This window comes from Macaca nemestrina, chromosome 11 (genome assembly GCF_043159975.1).
Source record: "Macaca nemestrina isolate mMacNem1 chromosome 11, mMacNem.hap1, whole genome shotgun sequence".
Classification (NCBI taxonomy): domain Eukaryota; kingdom Metazoa; phylum Chordata; class Mammalia; order Primates; family Cercopithecidae; genus Macaca; species Macaca nemestrina.
This window is the reverse complement of record NC_092135.1, coordinates 60,616,156-60,642,963: the sequence shown is the minus strand read 5'-3', so window position 1 is coordinate 60,642,963 and position 26,808 is coordinate 60,616,156. Positions and strand designations below refer to the sequence as shown.

Genomic DNA, 26,808 nt, shown 5'->3' with positions numbered 1-26,808 from the left:
TTTATAGTGGTTTTCATTTGTAATAGGCTAAATCTGGAAACAATCTAAAAGTCTGTCATCGGCATGTTAATAGTAAATTAAGTTGTGGTATAGACAGACAATGGTACACCAATCAATAATAAACAAAAATAAACTATTGATATAAAAAATGCATGATTTCCAAAAACATGTTGAGCAAAAAATGACAGAAGCAAAAGAATGTGCATTGCATATCTCTAATTACATAAAGCTCAAGATTAGGCAAAACTAAACTATGGTTATATACATCAAAAGAGTAGTTGTCTCTAGGACAGGGGGTTAAGGATTGACTAGAAGAGAACACACAATAATTTTGGGGAGTGAAGGCATATTCTACATCTTCATTGGGTATTGATTACTTGAGTCTATGCATTGGTTTAAATCCAACACATTGTATAAATTTGCATTTCACTGTCTGTAAACTTTTACTCCATAAGGTCACTGTTTACTTTCAGGGCCAGCTTATTTTTTCTATAACCACATCATCATTACCCAGACCTAGTAAGACAAACAAATGTGTATAAAGGAAAATACATTCTTGAAATTCTGGGCTTTTACTTTTATGTATAGGAAAATTGGCTTGTATTTAATAGTCTATTAGTTGAATTTTCATTATAGCAGTCTACAATTCATTTTTGTATTTTTAAAAAAAAATTTCAACCTTGAAAGATACTAGAAATATCCTGATATATTAGCCAGGATTTATTTTCATGATTTAGGAAATCAGGGCTACTCATACTGATCAGCCATTGGTTTAGTTTATTTTTCCCTGTTTTCCTTTCAGATTTTAGCAATATCTCAAACAAACAAAATCTATTGTTACACACTGGCATATTTACTGTCCACACTTATTTCTTATAACAGTGGTGAATCATAATTTTTAATCCAGTATTTCACCCACTTAAAACTATATCTAAACTAATTGCATTTAATCCTTTCCTATGTTAGGAAGTGATGTATCAAGTTTTGTTTAGGGGCGTTATTTTTATTCTTAAGTGGCAAATAGATCTTCAATAGTCTCTGAGCCCTTCAGGGTAGGGTACTTTCTATTGATTTCTGTTTGTGCTTTTCCAGATTCTATTATGGGAAAGGGCAGAAATGACCATTTTAATGAAAGTCAATTTTTCTTTGATGCAGATTCAGAGTTCAACTAAAACAAAACACATAATCAGTGAAGAAAGGAAACTGAAATGATAGGAATATAAGGCAGATTTCTTTCTTTCTTTCTTTCTTTTTTTTTTTTTTTTTTTTTTTTTGAGATGGAGTTTCGCTCTTGTTGCCCAGGCTGGAGTGCATGGAGTGCAATGGCGCGATCTCGGCTCACCTCAACCTCCGCCTCCTGGGTTCAAGCGATTCTTCTGCCTCAGCCTCCAGAGTAGCTGGGATTATAGGCATGCGCCACCACGACTGGCTAATTTTGTATTTTTAGTAGAGACAGGTTTTTCCATGTTGGTCAGGCTGGTCTTGAACTCCCAACCTCAGGTGATCTGCCCACCTTGGCCTCCCAAAGTGCTGGGATTATAGGTGTGAGCCACCACACCCTGCCGTAAGGCAGATTTCTAAGTAAATATTTTTAAACTGGAGGATAAGGTTGTGAGGAAATCTAATTATGTAATCCAAAAGATTCATGTGTGCTACGTATGTGGTCAGATGGGTCTCTTCTTCACCATAATCCTGAAATTTAGATGTCAGAACTTTGTTGGAAGACTGAAAGAAAGCATATTTCAGTGTATGGTTAAATTGGGATTAATATGGCTATGCCCAAGAGATGGTACTGGTTGTATTTATACATATGTTTTAAGAGAAAAGTCGATTTGTGGCTGCTAGAGCTGAGACAAGCATATCTGAGATGCAAAATTAACATTTTATTGACTTTTGAGACTGACATAAAGTGTCTTCCTCAGTGTCTGTCTGCCCCTTGCTTTCCAGTCTGCATAACCCATCAGGGCTTCCTGAACCATGTTTTATTGTTTCTCACTTTCTTTTACTCTTTGTGTTTAATAGCTTCAAAATCAATTCAAAATCACACCTAAAGTCTACTGCACAAACAATTGCATTACTTGACAAGATTTTTATAATGACAGAATGTTTACTCATAAGGAGTGCTTGAACTGCGTCCTAATTCTTGTGTTATGTGATAAGTCATTGTAGCTTATTGAACACATATTTATGGTTTTTTTGGAAAAACATGTCTCATTTTTTAATATTACTCTGATTACTTATATCTATTTGTAGTCTTTAAAGCTTCCCTAGTTTCAATAGAAAGCTAAATTTTAATAATTCTTTTCCTCCTATTATAAACTGAACAAGAATGTTTAGAATAAGTTGAGGGGTAAAATATATCTTCTCCTTTAATTATACTGAACATTAGATTAAGATGTGCGATCTTTAAATTTGAAATATTTGAAGAGGTTACTGATTCTGTGAAAAAATATGACTTTTGGAGTAAAGAGACAAAGTTCATATTTGCTACTGAGTTATTGGGGGAAGCAAAGTAACAGACAAATGCAGAGGCAGAAAAAAAGGAGGAGGAATTCAAATGTAGGAAAACAAAACCCTGAGGTGTAAGGAAAATAAGTACGTGGTCTTAGAGTGGAGAGTGAGTAGATAGGAAAGCTGCTCAAGTTTTCCTAATGACAGACTTAGTAGAAGGCTTGGAAGGAATAATAGAAGAACATTTAAAAAGCAGTAGCAACAACAACAACAAAATACTGCCGCTCACTCCTTCCAAAAGAGAGCATGCCAATGAAATCTCTGACAAGCGTAAGTTCAAGAGGGTTATCTGAAGCTAGACACCATGATCATAGAAGGATGAATTCTTCGGTGTGAAGAATATTTATTCTTTGGATCTGTTTACTGTTCTATTTGGAGCTGAGGCAAGAGTGATGAATAATTGATAGCAGGACACTCTAATAGTCTCTTTAACAAAGGCAGAAGCGCAGGAATTCATTACATCTTATTGTGTGAGAGCCATATATTGACAGTTACACAAATGAAAGAGCTCCCACTCTGTAGATAATAAGTCTTTGTTCCAAATGGCAGATTTACTTTTCCAGAAGTAGAAGCAAAGACTTGAGGCCTATTTTGCCTTCCACACCTTGTCTCTTTGATGAAGTAACTAGATTAAGTCTCATGGAAAACAAGATGATGATAATAATGGCATTTCCATTCTTGAGTCAATTGAAAACAATATTATCTGAAGATGAAATGCTGCAGAATCACAAAATTTTAAGATGATAAGGAATTAGAGTCATCTATTATGTTTTCTAGGAAGTGTGCCAATGGTTTCTGGCCCAGAGTAGCTGCCTCCTAAATGCCACCCGACCAACTTTCCTGCAAACCTGCTTGTATCTCTGAACTTTTCCTCCCTTTTCTTCCGCCTACTTCCTCCCCTTTCTCTTTTCTTTCAACAGTCTTTATTTTATAAATGTTGAAACCAAGGCCAAGCAATTGCCCAAGGTCGCTTGGCATCAGAACCAGGATCCACATTGTCCAATTTCCAGGTTTCTGCATTTCAAATTCTTTATTAAAAATCAGAATGTATTAATGGAATGATTCACAATTTTTTTTTACTGTAGACATATTGCTATAGTGGACCTGAGTTTGTTTGTCTCAATATCAGCTACTCAAAGAAATAAGCTTTGGCATTTTTATGAACTATTGTATCATGTTCACTGAGAGGTTTCTTACTAAATGAAGTTTAGAAGTTAGTAGTCTTGGAAGTAAGTGACAATGTAACTGGCAATACAGTTCACTGGAACTCATTTCTTCTAATCCTAAATAAAGCTAGGGCATGGTTTATTAAATATTTCTGTGATATTCAGTGTGTAAAAATGTAAAAGAGAATACAAATACTAAAAGGAAGTTTTCCTAATGACAGACTTACTAGAAATTTGAGTGGATTGTTAAATTTGTAAAGCTGTGTGAACAGTGCTTGATAGTGGATAAAAAATCATTAAATCCCTCAGTGGTTTTATAGCTTTCCCCATCAATAATTGGGAGAGAATGAATGATGAAGGTAAAGTGCTAACCCAAAGGTTTTAAAAGTTTCACCAAGTTTTAATGAGCCTCACCAATCACCCCAGATCGCAGTCTGATATTTTACAGCTCCTCTAATAAAGTTTTCTTCCCTAGTTTTCACTGACACCACCATTGTGTACACAAATATAGAGGAGTGTACCTGATTGAGCAATGTGTCTGATTCTGGCAGGCAGAAGAGTACACATTTGGCATTCCTTTTTATCCATGATTGTCTCACCTTTCTTTGAACTGAAGGTTAAAGTGGGTCGACCATTCCTGGGCCTGCTTGGGTTCTGGAGAGAAGTAATCTAATGTTAACTAGACACACACATTTTCTGACTTAGCCTCTCACCTTCAACATTTCCAATCCCCTGTCTCCATAGTCTTTGTTCTATCTGACTTTGAACAAGCAAATATATTTTCTAAATTTCATAGGGAGAATAGAGAGGTTTATCATCTTCCTGATGGTTACTCTGATTACTGTCCCCTCCTTTCCATGTAAAAGTTCTTAACTTTTTTCATCTTCTCCTTGCATTTGTTCACCATTCTTCATCCTCAAGTTCCAGAAATCTTTGAGTTCTAGCCATCCCAGTGAAACTGCACTTTGAAAGGTCACCAGTTACTCCAAGGTCATCTAGTCCTTCCTCAAACACACTCTGGTCAACTCTCCCTTCTTAGCCTTCTTGCTATTACAATGTCCTTTTCCTCCAATTGCTTTTTTGATTCTCACTTCCTACTGTCTTTGAATCTTAATTCTTTTATTATTATTGATTTCTCATCTGTAGTTTGACTTCTCAAACCTTACCTGTAGAAACGTTTCTTTGCTCATAGTGAAGTACTTTATATCCTAATGTCTAAAGGTTATTTCAGCTTCACTGCAAGATTAACTTGGCTAAAACCACGTTTGTCTTCTCCTCAGAATAATCCTCACCTTAAACTGGTCCCAAAAAGTCCCATTCCTCTTGGCATATAGGATCAGGGGATTCATGTCCTTTCTAATTTATTCCTTGCCTTCCTCCTTTACCTAGGTAATTTTCATCCTGTGAGTTTGTGCTCTGAAAAGCCAGTGTCTACTTTTGCTTTCTTTCTATCCACAACACTTGATCTATATCCCCATCACTCACTAGATTACTGCGCCAGCCTCCTGGTTGTCCCTGCAGGTGCCAGTCTCTGCATCCCTCAGTTATCTTGTATTAATATTTAACTACCAGCCTAATATCTCACTTTGGCCATGTTTTCACTGTGCCACTATTCCTCAAATATTTAGGGGCCTCTCTTTTCTTTCTGCTTCCTGTCTAAATTCTCTGCTGCGGTGCTAAGTTTCCAGATATTCCATACATTACCTCTAGTCTGCATCTTGATATTTATCAAACTTTTGAAACCGTGACCAGATAAAATATATTTTATATTTCAATTTAGTGTGTGTGCACATGTGCTCACACACACACAGTGTGCTGTACACTCACATAATTGAAACAAGTTTTCTAAAACAATCTTTACACTATGATTTATTCTATTATATTTCTTTGAAAACGTAAAGTACATGAGCCCCTATATTGAATTCCTGTCATGAGCACATGGTTTGAAGAGGCTCAGCTTATCTAATTTTTTTATCTCTTTATACCTCATCCCATCTACTTTGTCCAGAAGAGTCTATGCCTGCCCTGTAAGCATGCAGTGCTAGTTTCTGAGTTTTCAGTCATATTTTTCTAGTTCAAGTCTCTTCTAATCATAAAGACTTGTCTGCCAACTTTAGCTCTTAAAAATCCCCCATTCATTCAAAGGACAATTGTGCTATGCAAGATGACCTCTAATCCTCTGCTGATTTTGAAATGGTTTTATAATAGTAAATTGTATCTTTTCTATCTAGTTTATAAACTCATTGAAAATAGCCCTATGTTTCCTATTTTTCAAACTGCCGGATTTATGTGATGAAACAAAAATAACTTAGTTTCCGAGGCCTAGATAGAAATCCTCGCTTTAATATTTTTGAGTAATGTGATGTTGGGTAAGATCCTTAGTTGTAAAATAGAAACCCTAAAACTTGTCTCAAAAAATTGCCAGAAGGAGGAAACTAGATGGCTCATGGAAACCTTTGGCAAACACGACACCTAATGAATGTTTGGTGTTAAATATACTGTCCCTGGCATTTAACCTTTTCATAACGTTGTTTAGCTTCTTTCTATTTGTTTATAATATTTTCAAATACAATCCTTTCTCCAGTACTCTTTATTACACTTTTCTGATTATTCCAATTACTTGCTAGACAGATTTTTAAAAATTTATGTTTAATAAAATCTAACGAAGAATAAATGGAAACATATACATGCCTTCAGATTACTGTCTTACTTTGTAGTATTCATGACTCTAATGTTCTAGAGGGCAAAGGGACATAAGACCAGCATCTATATTTTATTTACTTTGTAGAAGAGCCATTCATCATAAGATTTGCTGCCACCAAATCTGAAGGCTCACTATGTCAAATTGAATTGATTTAAAATGTGTTATTTAAAAATAGAAAAATTTCTGAAATAAAAAGGGAAATATTTTGTGCTAACTTCTCTCTTTTGGGGGGAGTGGTCTTTACCATAATGAGTTTTTTGACCAATTATAATGTGATATGCTTTTTTATTTAATTTATGAAAAGAAGGTTTTGTATTTTAAGATTAACTAGGACACTAAGTTTTAGAGGCACATATTGCATCAGATTTTAGAACTAAATTTAAATTCATTTTTAACATTCTGCACTGTGATATATGCAGATTAAAAAGAAAGTGACACACATAAAATCATGTCTGTTAAGCATTTTAAATTTTAAAAAATAGTTTTTTACTCACCAAGTCTCCCAAGAGGGGTACTTTCTGGCATAAATTATCTAACATCAGTTAGATGGCATGAGGTAATGGGGACCAAGAGCAGATCTAAAGGCCAAAGATAGGTGAGAAATGCAAATATAAATATAAACATAACTTTCCTATTAATATTAGATGACCACTACTCAAACCAAATGCAGTATAAAACATTTCTCTTTCCTATTTCATTTGGTTTCTATTATGTGTGTTGCATGTATCCTATGATATGATGCCAAATTCCTGACAGAATTTCTGCTGACACCCAGTCCTTATCTTCATTCACTTCTTCACTTTTCTCTCCACTTCAGAAGTGTATCCCCAGTGCAATAAACTTTCTTTGTGTGTGTAAAGTATAACTTCTATTGGTTTCAATTTATTTGATTACAAAATGAGTATCATTATAGATGTTATTTGATCAGAAATGTATATTATATTAAGAATACGTGAGAACATATGATTACAAAAGAATTCTGTAATCTTTAAATCGATAGCAACCAAAATTATAAAAACTTTTACAAGTCAAATAAATGAGTTAATCTTATTCTAGTGTCAGAGTACTTCTGCTCCTGCCAGTAATATGGGAAATTTGAAAATTATCTTTTGCTTATATATTTACTACCTTTAGAATACCTAGAAATGTTTATGTGAAATGAAAAAGTTATACTTGTGTTATCCTTGTCCTAAAAGAAAGATATTTTTATAAAACTTTAATTCTTACAAGATCCAATGGTCTTGTTCTCCCCAAATGTATTTCTAGCAAAATATATTTCTAGCAAAATGTATTTCTCATATTTCAAGTCTGACTTATTTTTTTACTAAAATGCACAATGATAGTTATTACGGGAATCAAAAGTACTGAATAAAGCTTTACCTTCAGTGAGTTTAGGTTACATATCAATAAAGCTTGGATATTATTCTAGGAGGAAGAGGCAGAATAATAATGTCTAAAATGTCATTTTGATATTTATTAGTGTTACAAGTTAAGAAAACGGTATCTTCTGAATAATCTAATTCTTCATAAATTCACATCAAAAGAAACAAGAAGCTGAAGTATGTTAACAGACCTATGACTTAAACTGATATATAATTTTAATGTTTTTATTCAGACTCCCTCAATAAAAGGGTGGGGACAGTTGCTAGGTAAATTTTTGTCTTCAACTTTCTGTCTTCTACAGTACAGGGTTTAATAATGTCTTAATTCTATATCATGATTATATTTAATGTTATATGTCAATGAAAATAATTATCTCAAGTCAAACCAACTCTCAGTTGAAGAATCTTGAAAATGACTCCATCTAAATTGTGACTCAGATTTCTATCTGTAAAATTAAATTTTTAATAAGTTAGAAAAGTCTATCAGTGGATCCTGGCTAATCACAAATGTGTATGGAACAGTCTTCACCCTCCAAACCCTGAAGCTTGCAGAGAAACACTGGACTGTACAAGTTAGAGCTAACATGATTAATTATCCCAGCCAAAATTCAGCAGCAGCTGACTGTTTTGCACCACCTGGAACCCTTCTCCCTTTTGTTTTCTATTGTGTAGCTTCTTGTCCTTAGAGACTGAAAACTAATTCCAAAATTTCATTATGAAAAATACAATTAATATCCTTTTATTATATGTGTGTGTGTGTGTGTGTGTATATATATATATATATATATATATCATATGAAAACACAGGTTGCATATGCACGTGTGTGTGCATGTGTGTGTATGGTGCATTCCAAAATGGAAGTAACTTGAACAAATAGAGTATTAACACGGTGATTTATATTTTTAAACTCCCTTAAAGTTTGTACTCCATTGTTGAATTTCTTCTTTACCTAGTCTTAACATGTGGATTGACAGTTTCTAAATTTAAAAATTAATAAATCACAAAAAGTTAATACAAATTTAGTAAAACAAAATTTGAACAGATTATATAGTATATAGTCAAAAGTAACTCTTTCTTCTGTCCCTTTGAAGCTCAGTTCTCCTCCGCAGAGATGAACTCGTTTGTGACAACTCCTGGTGAATTTCCTCCATACTAAAAATTTTATGGAGTAAAGAGTCTCACCATAGATCCAGAGCCTTGTGCAGTGTCTGGCATTTATGGAACGGTTGGCCTTCCTATCCCCAGGTTCTGCCTCCACAGAGTCAACTAACTATGGATCAAAGATATGTTTAAAAAAAATAAAAATTAATGCAAATTGAAAAATACAGTGTAACAACTATTTACATAGCATTACATTGCATTAGGTTTCATAAGTAATTTAGGGATATTTAAAGTATACAGGAGATGTGTGTAGGTTATATGCAAATATCATGCCATTTTATATATCAGACTTGAGCATCCCTGGATTTTGATATCCGTAGGGGCTCTGGAACCAATCCCTGTACCAGGCATTAAAGGATATTTGCAGAAAAAGAAGAACAGATAAATGGATGAAAAGATTATAAACAGTATGTAGTTTCAAGGCTCATGGTTAATAAACTATTGAAAAAATCACTTTTCCACTTCACGTCATTCTTTGTCAGCGTGCAGAGGGATATTAGACTGTTTTTCAAATACAAAAAGCCACAAACTTGTATCAGAATCTCTACTTCCTATTAAAATTAACCCTCAGAGGTAAATATTTTTAGAGTTTTGTTTTGTCAGGTTGTTTTTTGTTTTTTGAAACAGAGTCTTGCTCTATTGCCTAGGCTGGAGTGCAGTGGCAACACATCAGCTCATTGCAAACTCCTCCCGCTGAATTCCAGTGATTCTCATGCCTCAGCCTCTCAGGTAGCTGGGACTACAGGTGCATAGCACCACACCTGGCTAATTTTTTTTTTTTTCTGTATTTTTAGTGGAGACGAGTTTTCACCATGCTGGCCAGGCTGGTCTTGAACTCCTGATCTCAAGTGATCCACCTGCCTTGGCCTCCCAAAGTGCTGGGATTACAGGCTTGAGCCACCACACTGAGCCTTGTTTTTGTTTGTTTGTTTTTGTTTTTTGCAAAAGAGTTTCTAGTGGTCATCGATAAGATTTCAATATTATAATTTCTTATTTTCTATTTCAGTAGTAGTTTTATTACTCTACTTTATATTTGTATGCCATAGTTTATATTTCTACTGCGATAGTTTCTTATTTTATTGATTTCCAACATAACTGTTTAAATGCATAGATTATGTACTAATCTATATAATGGTCAAACCAGCTAGTTTCTGTTATACTTTGAGTTAATCTAGTTACAAATTATCTTTTTTAAAAAAAGAATTCCGTTTGACCTAATAAAGAAACAAAAACAAAAACAAAATTCACTACTCCTTACTTCCACAACTTCAGATTTACTGAAACCACAAATTCCATTTAAATTTCCAATATTGCTAGTGGTGTGAATGCCTAATGTAATACTGAGATATCATTGCCAGATTAGGACAACTTTTATTGTCTGAGACTACTAATATTTCTTCCATTGCTGAATTTAAGAGAATACCCTAACGCACAATGTAAATTGTAACACTGAGTAGCAGAATTTGAGGGCTAGAAGGCCAAATCATTTTCTGTTTTTTTTAACTGTAATGACAGCTATTGGTAACTGCCTGCTCTCTACCCAGAAATTATGGAGATAAGGAAATCTATGAATTATAGTAATAGTGTGTGTTAGTTATCATTCAAAGCTATTTACTATTTTCTGGCATCACAGAATGGAGAACATAGTAAAAACTCAATAAATTGTAATTTATAAATAGCATAAACAGCATGATATTATCTTCATCCAAAAGCTCCTCTTTGAAGGTGATGTATGGAGAGAAAAGCTGTTATTCCTAAAATTGAGTTAGCTAAGCTAAGCTTAAAATTTATTTTATCTTTTAATTTTTAACATTTCAATAGCTTTTGAGGTACAAGTGGTTTTCAGTTACATGGATGAATTATACAGTGGTGAATCTGAGATTTTAGTGCACCTATTACCCAAGTAGTGTATATTGTATCCAATATATAGCTTTTACCCCACATCTCCCTCCCACCATGCCCCCTTCTGAGTCTCCAAAGTCCATTATATCACTCTGTATGTCTTTGTGTACTCATAACTTAACTCCCAAGTAAGAACATACGGTATTTGGTTTTCTATTCCTGAGTTACTTCACTTAGAATAATGGCCTCCAACTCTATCCAAGTTGCCGTAAAAGACATTATTTTGTTCCTTTTTTATGTCTGAGTAGTATTCTGTGCTGTATACATACCACATATTCTTTTTCCACTCTTTGACTGATGGGCACTGAAGTTGGTTCCTCATCTTTGCAATTCTGAGTTGTGCTGCAATAAACATACATGTATATGTCTTTTTCTTATAATTTCTTATTTTCATTTGGATAGATATCCAGTAGTGGACTTGCTGCATTGAATGGTAAATCTACTTTTAGATCTTTGAGGAATCTCCATACTGTTTTCCATAGAGGTTATCCTAATTTACATTCCCACCAGCAATGTATAAGCATTCTCCTTTTACCATATCTACCCCAACATCTATTGTTTTTTGACTTTTTAATAATGGCCATTCTTGTAGGAGAAAGGTGATATCTCAACGTGGTTTTAATTTGCATTTCCCTGAAGATAAGTGATATTGAGCATTTTTTCATATGTTTATTGGCCGTCTGTATGTCTTCTTTTGAGAAATGTCTATTCGTGTCCTTTGCTTACTTTTGATGGGATTATTTTTTTTCTTGCTGATTTTTTTGAGTTGCTTGGAGATTCTGGATACTGGCCCATTGTCAGATGCATAGTTTGAAAACATTTTCTCCCATTCTTGAGTTGTCTGCTTACTCTGATCATTATTTCTTTTGCTGTGCAGGAAGTTTTTAGTTTAATTAGGTGCCATTTATTTATTTTTATTTTTGGTGCATTTGCTTTTGGGGCTTTAGTCATGATTTCTTTGCCTAGGTCAGTGTCCAGGAGAGTATTTCCAAGGCTGTCCTCTAGAATTTTATAGTTTCAAGTCTTAGATTTAAGTCTTTCATCAACCTTGAATTGATCTTTGTATAGGGTGAGAGATAGGGATCCAGTTTCATTATTTTTCATGTAGCTAGCCAGTTATCCCAGCGCCATTTATTAAATAAGATGTCCTTTCCCCAATTTATGTTTGTCAAAGATAAGTTGCTTATAAGGGTTTGGCTTTATTTCTGGGTTCTCTATTCTGTTCCATTGGTTTATGTGTCTATATCAGTAAGATGTTATTTTGGTAAGTATGGCCTCTTAGTATAACTCGAAGTCCAGTAATGTGGTGTTTCCAGATGTGTTCTTTTTGCTTAGGATTATTTTGGCTATTTGAGCTCTTTTTTTTTTTTTTTGGTTCCAAATGAATTTTAAGACTTTTTTGTAATTCTATGAAAAATAATGTTTGTATTTTGATGGGAATTGCATTGACTCTGTAGATGGTTTGGGGGCAGTATGACCATTTTCACAGTACTGATTCTTCCAATCCATGAGCATGGGATGTGTTTCCATTTGTTTCCATTTGTCATCTATGAATTCTTTCAGCAGTGCTTGGTAGTTCTAGTTGTACAGATCTTTCATCTCTTTGGTTAAGTACATTCCTAGGTTGTTTTTTGTTTGTTTTGTTTTGTTTCGTTGCAGTTATTATAAAAGAGATTAAGTTCTTCATTTGATTCTCAGTTGGATCACTGTTGGTATATAGCAGTGCTGCTGATTTGTGTATATTACTTTTGTAACCTGAGACTTTACTGAAATTCATTTATCAAATCTAGAAGTCTTTTGGAGGAGTCTGTAGGGTTTTCTAGGTATATCATCAGCAAACAGTGATAGTTCGATGACTTCTCTTCCTATTTGGATGCCCTTAATTTCTGTTGCCTGACTGCTCCGGCTAGGACTTCCAGTACTATGTTGAATAGAAGTGGTGAAAGTGGGCATCCTTGTCTTGTTTCTGTTCTTAGGGAGAATGCTTAGAATGATTTTATACATCTGTATAGTTCCTTGAGACAGTGAATTAGAACATTTCATATTTGTGAATTTAGATATACTTAATGTTTTGCTCGTCAACTATCCATTCTCACATTCATAGAAATAGCATTATTCTAATTTTACTAACAGTGTCAGATATACTCTTACTTTCAAAAATGAAATTAAGTCAATTTGATTTTAAAATACTTTGGAGTAGATTTCTTGATTTTTTTTTTTTTTTTAGATAATTGGAGACAATCAGGCATGTCATAATGATCAGGAATAGTGTACAGAATGTGTCATTGTCTACAGGTCCTGTAAGCAAAAAATTCAAACACAAGAAAAGGGGGCACCAATCATCTGAAGTGAAGTTCCAGCCAAACTCCAAGTTTCAATAAATGTTCCTATTCCTTTTTTATGCTAAATATTGTACTGTGAATTATATACCAAAGTAAAAACTATTCATTGCAGTTACTCAGATTCCAGGGGTGAGTCTCTCATTAGAATGAAATATGTGCCAATAATTTTGACTGCCAGATCATTAACCTATGAATAATGACTTTTACAAAGTAAAATTCTATATTATCTCACAGTACAGTAAAAAGCATTTAGGCTACTCCCCAGGCAAAAATGAATCATTTAGGAGCTGTGTTACCTTGGGGAGATTATATACTCTAAGTGTCGTTTTCCTCATCTGTAAAATAGGGATGATAAACTTCTGTGAATGGAGAGTTAAATCCAATGTTACAATACAATTAAAATATTTCACAGAACTATTTAATAGATCAACAAAAATGCCTACAAATTTATTGTAAACACAATTAGTTTATCAATGGCAGCTAATCCAGAATTACTTTCAAACTAATATTTTTTCTTTTGTCTATTGCTAGTTTCATCAAAGTTAATTCCTCACTTATGGAAATTAAACTAAATTGGAATACATTTTAAATAATTAAAATATTCCCTTTCTGAAGGAGTCTATCGAGAAGTCTATCTCTTGTGGATATATTAGATTAAATAAAATATGTTGTTATAATTTATTTTATTTGTTTATTTTTACATTTTTGCTATAGCTACCAGAAAATAAAAATTATACTTACAGCACCCATTCCATTTTTATTGGATAATACTGGTATAGACAGATGGCTGGGGTAAAATTACTCAATTCTGAATTAAAATACCCCACTGAGAATTAATTTCAGGCCTCATGTAAGTCAAGCAGACTTAGAATATGACCCGAGAGAGAAGGTAGCTTTTGGCAGAAGTTTAACAAAAGTTGTCTGCTCTTAAAGTTCTAATTCAGAAGCTAACGTGGAGTTTAGTCCTAACAACTAGTATTTAAAACTGTTCATCAGCTAGAGTACTACTGACCACTTTGACTAATAGCTTAGGTTTTTCCCAGCCCATTTGAGTATTGGGAAACTTTGATAATATTTGATAATATTGGGAAATTACCAGTCTTTTCTTTGAAAAGAAACTAGAAAGTTATTAAAATAACAGGGAAGTTCTCAAAGTAGTTCCAGAACCAACACCATCTGCATCACCTGCCAAACTTACTACAAATGCAAATTTTCCAGCCTTACGCAAGACCTACTGAATCTGAAACTCTGGGAACGAGGTCCAGGAATCTGTGGCTTAAGAGTCCTAGGTGATTCTGATGTACACTAAAGGTTTGGAACCACCGTATTGGAATATATCATATTCTTGCTAACTGATAAACAAAATTTGCTCTAATAGTCTGAGATTTTAGTAAGTGAACATGTATTTAGTGAATAGCAAACTCCAGGGCCATAATGAAGTACTGAGGCTTTAAGGAACTAATTAAAGCACAAGCATGGCTCCCTCTTCCAATAACTTCTTGCATTAAATCATTAGTATTCAGGAAGAACTCTAGATGGGGATTTTCCTTGTATAGGGTTTCATTATTATTAATTGAGTTCTTAATGGAGTTTATTGCTTAGCATTCTCAAATAACTTCTGTTTTATTGTGATACAAGAAAGTCTAATCCGCCACAATGTTTTTACTTTTCATAATGGCACAGAAGAATTGCTGAATGTGATATTAGTTTAAATGCATTCCACTATCCTTCATCTATTTGTAATGAAAAATGATTCTGTTGCCTTTTGAGAACATCAGAATGATTATGTAACATTTTGTGGTGCTGAATTATTTTAGATATGACATTCTTAGTAAGGAAAAAAAATGGTGCTTCAAGAAATTACTTCCAAAAATGGTAAAAAGGAATTTGAGAAAAAAGAAATTACTTCAGAATCCTACTAATTTTTTATTCCAAAATTTGCTTGTGTAAATTAAAAATAGATAATTGTTGAGAATTGCTATTCCTGCTGTTAATTTCAGCACCCTAAATATTTAAGTGTAAATATGTAATTTAAGAAGGGAAATATTTATGCTTGAAAAAGCTTGTCTTTTTCATACTTTAAATCCCCACTAATACCTTTGCTTCATTATTATTTATTTTTTAGAATGGCGTTATTTTACTTTACCAAATATGCACTTATTTTCTAAGTAGTTCTACCCTCTTCACATTAGTTCAGAATACATAATTTTTTCTTCTTCTAAAATAGAGAACCCTTGTGTTTATCCTTGCATAAATATAAGCAGCATGGCTTTAAAAAACATGAATTTTATGTAAAATGTGAAATAAATGTCAATATTTATATGTAGCATTTAAGTACATTTTTCCTTTCTTACAAGGAGAGAAAAGCCAGCAAGAGATTTCTGATAACTACCATCACCTTAATCTGTTTTTCTAAATACTAACACTTGACACCCAATAAAAAACTAAAAACCAAATAGGATAAGACTACAAGAACACAGGATTACTTTTAGTGCTCTAAAGATAGGAGTTCTGCAATATCAAAAGGGTGTCAAAGGCCTAGCACATTGGCATTTGCCATTAATGGTCAACATTGATTATTATTGTATTTTAGCATTCAAAGCACAAGGAATAATAAAAGGCTTCGAAGTTTTTATTTTCATTAGTTTTAACAAGTGATGTTCTGTACATGTGCATGAATAATGCCTTTTTAAAAACTTAGTAATCGTGCATCATGTGAGTGGGTAATAAAGAAACAATATTGTTTACCACAAGAATGGGCTAAACACTTCAAAGGACACTTCATGAAACATTTGGAATTAGAGCTTGAGGTATCGTGATGTTACTGTTTTCATCAAAGCTTTTAAGTTGGAGATGATAGATAAAAAACAAACAAATTACCATAGGTGATAATAGTATACTCAATAAAAATGTAAAAATACTGATGTTGTACAAGACTTTCAGTAAAAAGACCTGGCAAATCCCCAGGTATTACTGGGGATTTAAAATATGAAAAAGAAAAGCTTTCTTTTTTAACATAAATATTTCCCATCTCAATTTAAATATTTACGCTTAAATATTTAGGGTGCTGAAATCACGGCAGCAATAGCAATTCTCACTTACACTCATTTTCTACAATGCTACACCTGGTTATTTTTCTATCCGGGTTTAAGTTCCTTCACCATAAGTCCTTCTTTGTTTTTTGGAAGGCTCAGTGGATGCCCTATGATCTGCCCCTGGAATACCCATTGTTTGTTGTGGTGGAAGGTTGATAAGAAATCTTTTATCTTATAAAAGATAAAATGTGTATATTTGTATTGTCTTGTATTCAACAGCTTTGAGTTGGTGCACCCAATTCTGAGCAGGTGTGTGTGTGCGCGCGTGCCTCTGTGTGTGCGCACCTGTGTGTGTGTGTGTGTAAAACAAAGTACTTTATAATGCAAAGTCCCTTTCTTACACTTCCATAAGCTCTGTTAAGACAGCAATACAGAAATACAGAAAAGGCAAGTGTATAATTGATGATGCCCTGGACTTTCTAAGGCTTTGAAATGCGAACCAGGAACGCAAATTGTTTTACCAAAAATGAAAATGTCCTTTTGCATGACAGCAGTTTGTTCCAGTTGCACCTGTGTTTTTCTATGATTTGCAAATAGGTTGGAATTTTGCCCTTGGTATACTTTTAGCCTCAAAATGTTCTAGAATTTGAAAAGTGGCGGGGGAGGGGAACTTGATCATATATGTACTGTTCAATCTGATTTTAGATAAATTCTAATTTTACGAATATTGTTTTTTGAACAGAACAATTTGAGAAAATGAGGATTACTTAAAAATATTTATAACGATCATAAAACAGTCTTCTAAATATTAAAGGTCTGAGTTGTAATGATTGATATATTAATATTTACCTCATCTTTTAAAAATATTAGTTGATTATTACCTATGCTTCATGTGGTTCCACAAGGAATATATTACTGTTTTAGAAAGATGTATGGAATTCAATAGTAAAATATTTCTCCAAAAATTTAAAGAAGAAATTTAAATTAAATAAAAAATTTAGGGAGAAAAAATTAAAAACAATATAGGGACCATTCAGACCCCATCACTGCTATATTTGAGCATTGAATTTGGCATTGAATTTTTTCACAGCTTAAGGAAAATGTACAAAGGGCCAGTTAAAAAGGAGAAAACATCTGTTTCTCGTGGGAAGCAAAGCTTTGCCTACTACTTAAAAAAATAAAAGATATTTCTCAAGTGGGGCTTCACACAGAGGGTCTTCAGTAATAGACACATAACTCACCCTACGCAAACACTGCTCACCAAGAATACACTAGAATTAATCATAAGTGGTCATTTAGAGTTTGTCTAGAAGTGTTGCACAGGAATTAGTCAATCCAAAATGTACAGTATGTGAGATGACACTGGATGTCTGGTCTTTTGCAGCAGATTTGTAATTGTTTTTTATTGTCTATCTCCCTTATTGAATTGGGGCCTCTTTATAGGTGGGGGGTCACTTTTCTTTCATAGTGTTGTGCCTAGTTTGCACTATACACTTGATAAGGAAAAAAGATAGTGTAAAATTTGTTAAAGGTCTCTATCAAAAAATTCTATGGGGCATTTCACTATATCTGAATATTTTTAAGATACAGTTTTAAGGCAGTCTTTTAAAAAACATTTTGAAAGGTGGATTTATGCTTACTGCTTTTTTTTAGAAGGTGACAGAATCAAACACAAACATGAGGTGTTCAATAAATATTGCTGACTATATTGATTTGAGCCAAAATTTCACCAATAATGCATTTGGACTGAATGCGTAACTAATATTCTTGGACTAGGAGAACAACAAAATTCTTAGAAAATGAATCCTAGGAGTTTGTTCAAGATTCTATCACCTAATATGTAGAATATGTATTGAAGATTTTGAAATATCTGTGTATAATTTTCTAAAATTCATGTGTATCTCATAAGAATCCTACCATATTAATACCAGTTGTAATGTAGGTCAGAGATTTGGCAAAGATTTTCTTACATGAATTTTTTTCAAAAGTATTAGTTCTCTAATTCTTCTTTCAGCAATTCTCTGGTATAGCAAATTCACAAGGAATAAAATGTAAATTTTAAAAAGCCTTAGGCCAAACTACTTTCATTTTCTTCTTAAAATACTCTGCTTCTAGGAAGGATGCTTCTACTCAGGAAAACAGGGAAGTGGTATAAGTGATCTATAACTATGTATAGTTTACATGGGACACAGAAGGAGATAGCTTTTCACCTTTGTTCTTCATTCACTGAAAGCAGATAAATGTATATTTAAGGATGGCTTGAACTTATATTACAAATTCTATTATTATTCTTGTCATTGTCCACATTTTTCTTAATTTTATCAAGTGCAGAAAGAGAAAAACAGAAATAGTCTTCCTTTTAATTTAGAAATAGGCCACTATAAACAGCATACGCAACAACTCAAAATTGCAGTTTCTTAATGTTATGCACTTGATTAGTTTGTATGAATTCATGCCATATTTCTCTGGACGTTGCTGAATTATCAGGGATATGACTTGGCTTGTATCTCCAGTTATAAACCTTGGTATAGTCAGGTCTGACTAGGGCAGAATGGAGAACTTGCTTCTGTCTTATAGCCCTCCTGTAGGCACCATGAAGGTTAGTGCTGCCCGTGATGCTCTGGCATTTGGAGATCTGCACACACAACCTCATTACCCCACCTTTAACATCTGTGTCACAGATCAAGAGTTTGCAAACCATGATCCATACACCAAAAATAGTCCAAAGATTTCTTTACTATAGTTATATTTTGTTCTTAGAATTTTAAAATTTAAATACCTTTGTGTCTGCATTCTCCTATAATTCTGGTCCAACCAGTCCTTGTTTTCTTATCCAGTCCATGACACTCATTTATAATAATAACAACTTGGTTCCTAAAGATAAGTGAATTTTTCATTCCTATGACCACTCCTGTTTTCTGTCAAGTAATGTTAGATTTCTCTGTTCAAATATGAAATGTTGACATCCTAAAAGTTATTAATAAACAGATCAGTTCTCTCAGGTGACTTGAGTGTTTTCAGTAAGAATCACTAATGCAATAATCCAGAGATACTAAATAAATGACTGACTTTGCTCAAACATTGTTGGCTTGACAGAGCATCGTGTTGAGAAGATTTCTGAGACCAAACCCAAGTTCACAATGAAAGACTGCAGTCATTGGTGGCCATAAGACATGAGAGACGGGTTGTCAAACTTGGGTAGTCCCAGTAGATGAGGATTTACCATATTATGCCTTGTAACAAAGTGAGTTATGTACTTGTTTTATTGCCCCACGATCCTTCAACCAGATTGTACTTCTTCTAGGTGGACCTGCATCTTAAATATATGTATCCTTGTGACACTTATTTCAGAGCTCTACAAATGGAAGGTTATCCATATAATTGGAACTGTGCCAGATCAGAACAGGAGATGTTTTCTGAGACCCTGGCTTCTGCTGCAACATTACACAAAAAAGGGTTTAGAATTTAAAAAGAAAACAAGATTAAGCAAAAACATGTTCTTAAAAAGTCCCAGGTAATAGCCAACAAACAAATATGAATGCCACCTATTTTATAGAAGCTACATTTCTGTAGTTGCTGGTGTGTAGGAGTTGTGATTACTTGTTCATATATGCACCATGCTAAACATAATACAGAAGATGCTCCATGTAGCTGCTGTTACTAAGGAACTACAGACAGTGCCTGTCCTTTGAAATATTTTCCTGATAAGAAATGTGTAATGGTATCACATATTTTGCACTATTTAAGACAAAGTGAGAAGGGCGTAACCATAGAACAATTATATCACCTGAATTACATAAGCAAAGAACCTCTAAACTTGCTATCGTTAGTGAAGTATGTAGGCGCACTAAGCTTACCTGAGGCAGATAGTTGAGCATCTCGCTACATGCTGAACCCAACAGACACTGGTGCCTTCAGTTTCAATGAGCATTTTTTTTTCTTGGAAACAGTGTTTGTAAACAGTGTTAGCTTGCAGTCTTTTATGTGCTGGGTTTCGTCCTGATCCCTTACATGAATTATCACATTCAATCTTGTCAAGAAACCTTTGAGTTTCAGATTGTGGAAGCCATTTTACAGATAAGAAAAATGAGGTCTACAGAAACTAAGTAAATTTCCCAATGTCATGCAGTTGTTCAATGGTAGATGTGAAATTCAGACACAGGCCTCTGATTCCAGTTTCCATGCTGTTTCTTTGTTGTCATCCATTGGTATGTAAACAACTTTTCATTTAAACAAGATGTAAATAATTTTGGTATAAAACAAATGTATTCTAGAATTTCAACTTTCCTGTTCATTTGTTCCTTGAGCCTGGTTTTTCTTGTCTTCAGGTTTATATTTTAAGGTGATATCTTATACTGTGGTCCTCTTTGTTTACTTTTCTATTTCCCTTCACTTCACAGGAGAAAGATACCCAACATCGGACTGTAATTTTGTGCACAGAGGATGTCCATGACCCTGTGCTCCTAGACTTGTTTATAGGGAGAATACAGAATGCTTTCCTCTCTGAATGTAAAAATAGAACCAGCCAGAGCAAGGTGTTCACAATTATCTTAAATTATTTATTGAATCCTACATATGTGTACTCCTATTTGGGTTGTAGCTCAAGATAAGATGAACAGAAACGGTCCCTGATTTCCAGAGAAGGTTTTCTTACATACTTCAGTATAATCAGAGGAGTTTTTGGTGTCAGAATCTGAATGCAGGCAAAGACTTCCTTTATAGCTTCAACTTTCTTCTCATTTCACAGGATTGGAACTATAGATTTTCAGAGTTAATGGTCAGTGACTATCAAAGTATGGATCCTGAAGATGGGGCTCAAGAGCTGCTAGGAGTCAATGGGGAGTGCCCACAGGACAGACTTCACCATACTTTAACCAGAGAAGCTACATTTGTATAGAATGTCCTTTAAAAAGAGGGTGTCCCTGAAATGGAAAAAAAAAAATTTGAACACTATTATAACCTAGATTCCTCATTTGTTGCTGACCCTTCCTTGCATACCATTTTCTCTCCCCTTTCACCATCAAACTCCCCTGAAAGTATAGTCTTCAACAATTTTATTCCAATTTATCCACTGAATTTGGTAATGATAAAAAAGATTTTAATAGAAAGCAATTGCAATGCCTAATCACTGAATCATAGAATATAAAATCATTGACAATATGCAAGGCAAACCTCAATATACAATTAATTAATGAGTCCGCTTGTATCTATGAAACGAGATACCTAAGAATATAGATTTTGTGGATACTTATTCATTTTAAATGTATTAAAAACTAAAGCATATTCTTAACTACTGACCAACTAGGCAAATAGTTAAGAGTGGTATGCATAGCTTGAAATTTAAAAATGTAGTATAATTTCATTAGCTCTGATATGTATTTTACTCAAGGTCATGAATCAGAACTTTTAAAACTATTAAAATTGAAGGATATCAAGAAATAAAATTGATGTGTTTCTATACATATTAATAACGCCATTTTTCCACATCAAATTCTTCTAAGTCTAAACTATGTTATAGTTTGCAGTTAGGCATTTTTGGAAGGCATTATCATATATTACTAATGGGAATGTATAAATTATACAATTAAAAACTGGCTTAGTAAGCCTAATTAATAGAGCAACTTCAAGTAATTCAATCAAGTAAAACTTGTCTGAGACTTTCTTTTACTATATGAGCAATAGGAATAGCCTTTACAGTATAAGTGTCTTTAAGAACATACGTATAAGAGAAAAAGAGAAAGAGTAAACATTAAAAGGACAGTGATTGTTAAATATTTGCAGAAGTTATTCTGGCAGTTAATGTATAAGTACCAAGTGAATATACAGAAGCCACAGCTCTAACAGTTTCTCCAATGTTTTAGCATCTTATTCTAGCCCAGGACTGAGTTGAGTTGTTTTTAGGAGAAAAGCATTGATGCCATCTGCAGCACACTTACAGATCACAGGCAAGAACAAGAAGTAGATTGCATGCTCAGTTATCAGGTATACGATACATCTGAGTTAGTTCCTGGCATGTAAATGGTCAACTCCCTCCATCCTTCCCTCCTTTCCTTCCTTCCTTCCTTCCTTCCTTCCTTCCTTCCTTCCTTCCTTCCTTCCTTCCTTCCTTCCTTCCTTCCTTCCTTCCTTCCTTCTTGCCTTCCTTCCTTCCTTTCTTCCTTCCTTCTTTGTTTTCCTTTCGTGTTTTGACTTTACTATCAAGTTCTAGCCAGTATACATACTACTTTTTTAAGTTCTGGAAATATTCTTGCAAATTTCTAAATGAGAAACAAGTAAATTTTATTTATTTTTTCAGCTTTCCTGAGGGATAATTGACAAGTAAATATTGTATATATTTAAGGTGTGAGATGTAATGTATTGATATATGTATACATTGTGAAGTAATCATCACAATCAGTTAACATACCTACTACCTCACATAGTTACCTTTTTTTGTGGTGAGAACATTTAAGATCTATTCTCTTAGCAAATTTCAAGTACACAACACAGCACTGTTAACAACAGTTCCATGCTGTACATTAGATTTCCATACAAGGGAAAATGAACTCTAAGTTAAAAAATGAATAGAAAATAACAAATAGATCTCCAGAGCTTTTCTCTCCTGAATAATTGAAACTTTCTACCATTTGACCAACATCACTCCATTCCTCCCAATCCCTGTTCCCTGGCAACCACTATTCTACTCTCTGCTTCTATGAACTTGATTTTTTTAGATAATTATTACATTGAATCTGTAGATAACTTTGAGTAGAATGAGCATTTTAACAATATTAACTTTCCAATCCATGAACCTGGGATATCTTTTCGTTTATCCGTGTTTTATAGTTTTCAGTATATAGATCTTTTTACCTCTTTGGTTACATTTACTTGTAAAGTTTTTTGATGTTATTGTAAAGTGATTGATTTCTTAATATTTTAATTTTTATTTTAAGTTGAGGGGTACATGTGCAGGTTTGCTATATAGGTAAACTTGTGTCATCGGGGTTTATTGTACAAATTATTTCATCACCCAGATATTAAGCCTAGTACACGTTAGTTATTTTTGGTGATCCTCTCCCTCCTCCTACCTTCCACCCTCCAATAGGTCCCAGTGTGTGTTGTTCGCCTCTAGGTGTCCATGTGTTCCCATAATTTAGCTCCCACTTTTAAGTGAGAACATATGGTATTTAGTTTTCTGTTCCTGAGCTAGTTTGCTAAGGATAAGGGCCTTCAGCTCCACCCATGTCCTTGCAAAGTACATGATCTCATTCCTTTTTATGGCTGCATAGTATTCCATGATGTATATGTACCACATTGGGTAAATAATAAAATTAAGGCAGAATCAAAAAGTTGCTCAAAACTAATGAGAACAAAGGTACAACATACCAGAATCTCTGGGACACAGCTAAGGCAGTATTAAAAGGGAAATTTATAAGATTAAATTCCCATATCAAAAAGTTAGAGAGCTCTCAAGTTAACAACTTAACATCACAACTGAAAGAACTAGAGAACTAAGAGCAAATAAATCCCGAAGCTAGTAGAACACAAGAAATAACCAAAATCAGAGCTGAACTGAAGGAGATTGAGACACACACACACACACACACACACATACACATACACACATACACACACACATCATTCAAAAGATCAACAAATCCAGGAGCTGGGTTTTATTTTTAAGTAAATAAATAGACTGCTTGTTAGAGTAATAAAGAAGAAAAGAGAGAAGATTCAAATAAACACAAGGGGGATCAGAAACAACAAGTGGGACATTACCACTCACCCTATAGAAATATAAACAACCACAAGAGAATATTATGAACACCTCTATGCACATAAACTAGAAAATCTAGAAGAAATGGATAAATTCCTGGACACACATACACTCTAAGACTGAGCCAGGAGAAACTGAATCCCTGAACAGACCAATAATGAGCTCCGAAATTGAGTCAGTAATAAATAGCCTACTAACCAAAAAAAGCCAGGGCCAGATGTATTCACAGATGAATTCTCCCAGATGTATGAAGAAGAGCTGGCACTATTCCTGCTGAAACTATTCCAAAAAAATTGAGAAGGAGGGATTCCTTCCTAACTCATTCAATGACCCAGCATCATTGTGATACCAAAACCTGGCATAAATACAACAAAAAAGAAAAGTTCAGGCCAATATCCTTGATGAACGTTGATGCAAAAAATCCTCGATAAAATACTGGCAAACCAAATCCAGCAGCACATCAAAAAGCTTATCCACCATGATCAAATAGGCTTTATCCCTGGAATGCAAGGTTGGTTCAACATAACCAAATCAATAAATGTAATTCATCAAATAAACAGAACTAAAGACACAAACCACATGATTATCTCAATAGATGCAGAAAAGATTTTCACTAAAATGCAGCACCACTTCATGTTAAAAAAAAAAAACTCAATAAATTCGGTATTGAAGAATATACTTCAACATAATAAGAGCCATCTATGACAAACCCACATTAGGCATCATACTGAATGGGCAAAAACTGGAAGTGTTCCCCCTGAAAACTGGCACAACACAAGGATGCCCTCTCTAACCAATCCTATTCAACATAGTATTGGAAGTCCTGGCTAGGGCAATCAGGCAAGGGAAAGAAATAAAGGACATCCAAATAGGAAGAGAAGAAGTCAAACTATCCATGTTTGCAGATGACATGACCCAATATCTAGAAAACCCCGTAGTCTCAGCCCAAAAGCTTCTTAAGCCAATAAGCAATTTCAGCAAGGTCTTGGGATACAAAATCAATGTGCAAAAATCACTAGCATTCCTATACACCAACAGTCAAGCTGAGAGTCAAATCAGGAGTGTAATCTCATTCATGATTGTGACAAAAAGAATAAAATACTAGGTACACAGATAAGTAGGGAAGTGAAAGATCCCTACAAGGAGAACCACAAAACACTGCTCAAAGAAATCAGAGGTGACACAAACAAATAGAAAAACATTTTGTGCTCATGGATAAGAAGAAAGAATATTATAAAAATGGCCATACTGCCCAAAGCAATTTGGAGATTCAATGGTATTCTTATTAAACTACCATCAACATTCCTCACAGAACTAGAAAAAAACTATTTTTAAAATTCATATGAAACAACAACAACAAAAAGCCCAAATAGACAAGGCAATCCTAAGAAAAAAGAACAGAGCTGGAGGCATCATGCTACCTGACTTAATTTCTTTTCTGGATAGTTTGTTGTTAGTGTATTGAAATGCAACTGATTTTTGTCTGTTGACTTTTTTATTCTGAAACTTCACTAAATTAGGTTTCAACAGATTTGTTGGTATAGTCTTTAGGGTGTTCTTTATATAAGATAATGGCATCTGTGAGTAGAGACAATTTAACTTCTTCCCTTCAAATGTGGATGCTTTTTATTTCTTTTCCTTGCCTAATATTTCCAGCTAAGATTTCCAGTACTATGTTGAATACAAGTGGTGAGAATGGGCATCTTGGTCTTAGTTCTGGTCTTAGAGAAAAAGTTTTCAGCATTTCACCATTGAGTATGATTTCAACTATGGATATGTCATATACAACCTTTTTGAGGTTGAAATACATTTTTTTCTTTATCTAATTTGTTGAGAGTTTTTATTATGAAAGAGTTGTGGATTGCATCAAATGCTTTTTATGCATATATTAAGATGATCATATGATTTTTATCCTTCATTCTGTTAATGTAGTGTATCACAATTTTTGATTTGTGTATGTTGCCCATCCCAGCCATCCTTTCCTCCCCAGCATAAATCTTACTTTCCTATGATGAATGATCCTCTTAATGTGCTATTCCATTCAGTTTGCTAGTATTTTGGTGAGGATGTTTGCATCTATGTTTATTGGTGATACTGGCTTATAATCTTTTTCTTGTAGTGTCCTTGTCTGACTTTGATATCAGGATAGTGCTGACCTTGTAAAATGAGTTTGTGTTTTCTCTTTAATTTTTTGGAAGAGTTTGAGAAGAATTTGTATTTTTTTCCAGAGGTTTGGTAGAATTCACCAGAGAAGCCATTAGTTTCCGCATTTTTCTTTGACGAGAGAGTTGTGATTACTGCTTCAACTTTTTTCTTCTTATTAATTATTGTTCTGTTTTAATTTTCTTTTTCTTTATGATTCAGTCTTAGTAGGTGTGTCTTTCTAGAAACTTATCCATTTCTTCTCAGTTACCCAATTTGTTTGTGAATTATTATGCAAATAGTACCCTGTAATTCTTTATATTCCTGTGATATCAGTGGTTATGCTTCCTTTTTCATTTATGATTTTATTTAAGTCATCTCTTTTTTCTTAGGTAATCTAGTTAAAGTTTTGTCAATGTTGTTTATCTTCTTAAAAAAACAACTCCTACTTTTATTGATCTTCTCTGTTGTTTTCTAGTCTTTATTTTATCTCTGTTCTAATATAGTTTGATTTTTTTCTGTTCATGTTTGGCTTAATTTTGTTTTGGTGTTTTCTTCTAGCTCCTTAAGGTGTAAAGTTAGGTTGCTTATTTGAAATCTTTATTTTTTCTTGATGTAGGTGTTCATTGCTATAAAATTCCCTCTTAGAACTGGTTTTGCCATATCGCATAAGATTTGATAATGTTGTGTTTCCATTTTTATCTGG

At 33.8% G+C, this 26,808-nt stretch overlaps 1 protein-coding gene across 5 annotated transcripts in view; it reads left to right on the top strand.

The window, feature by feature from the left end:
* Positions 1-26,808, top strand: part of LOC105483334 (potassium voltage-gated channel subfamily H member 7) — a 473,655-nt gene that overhangs the window by 21,576 nt on the left and 425,271 nt on the right. The window lies entirely within an intron of this gene.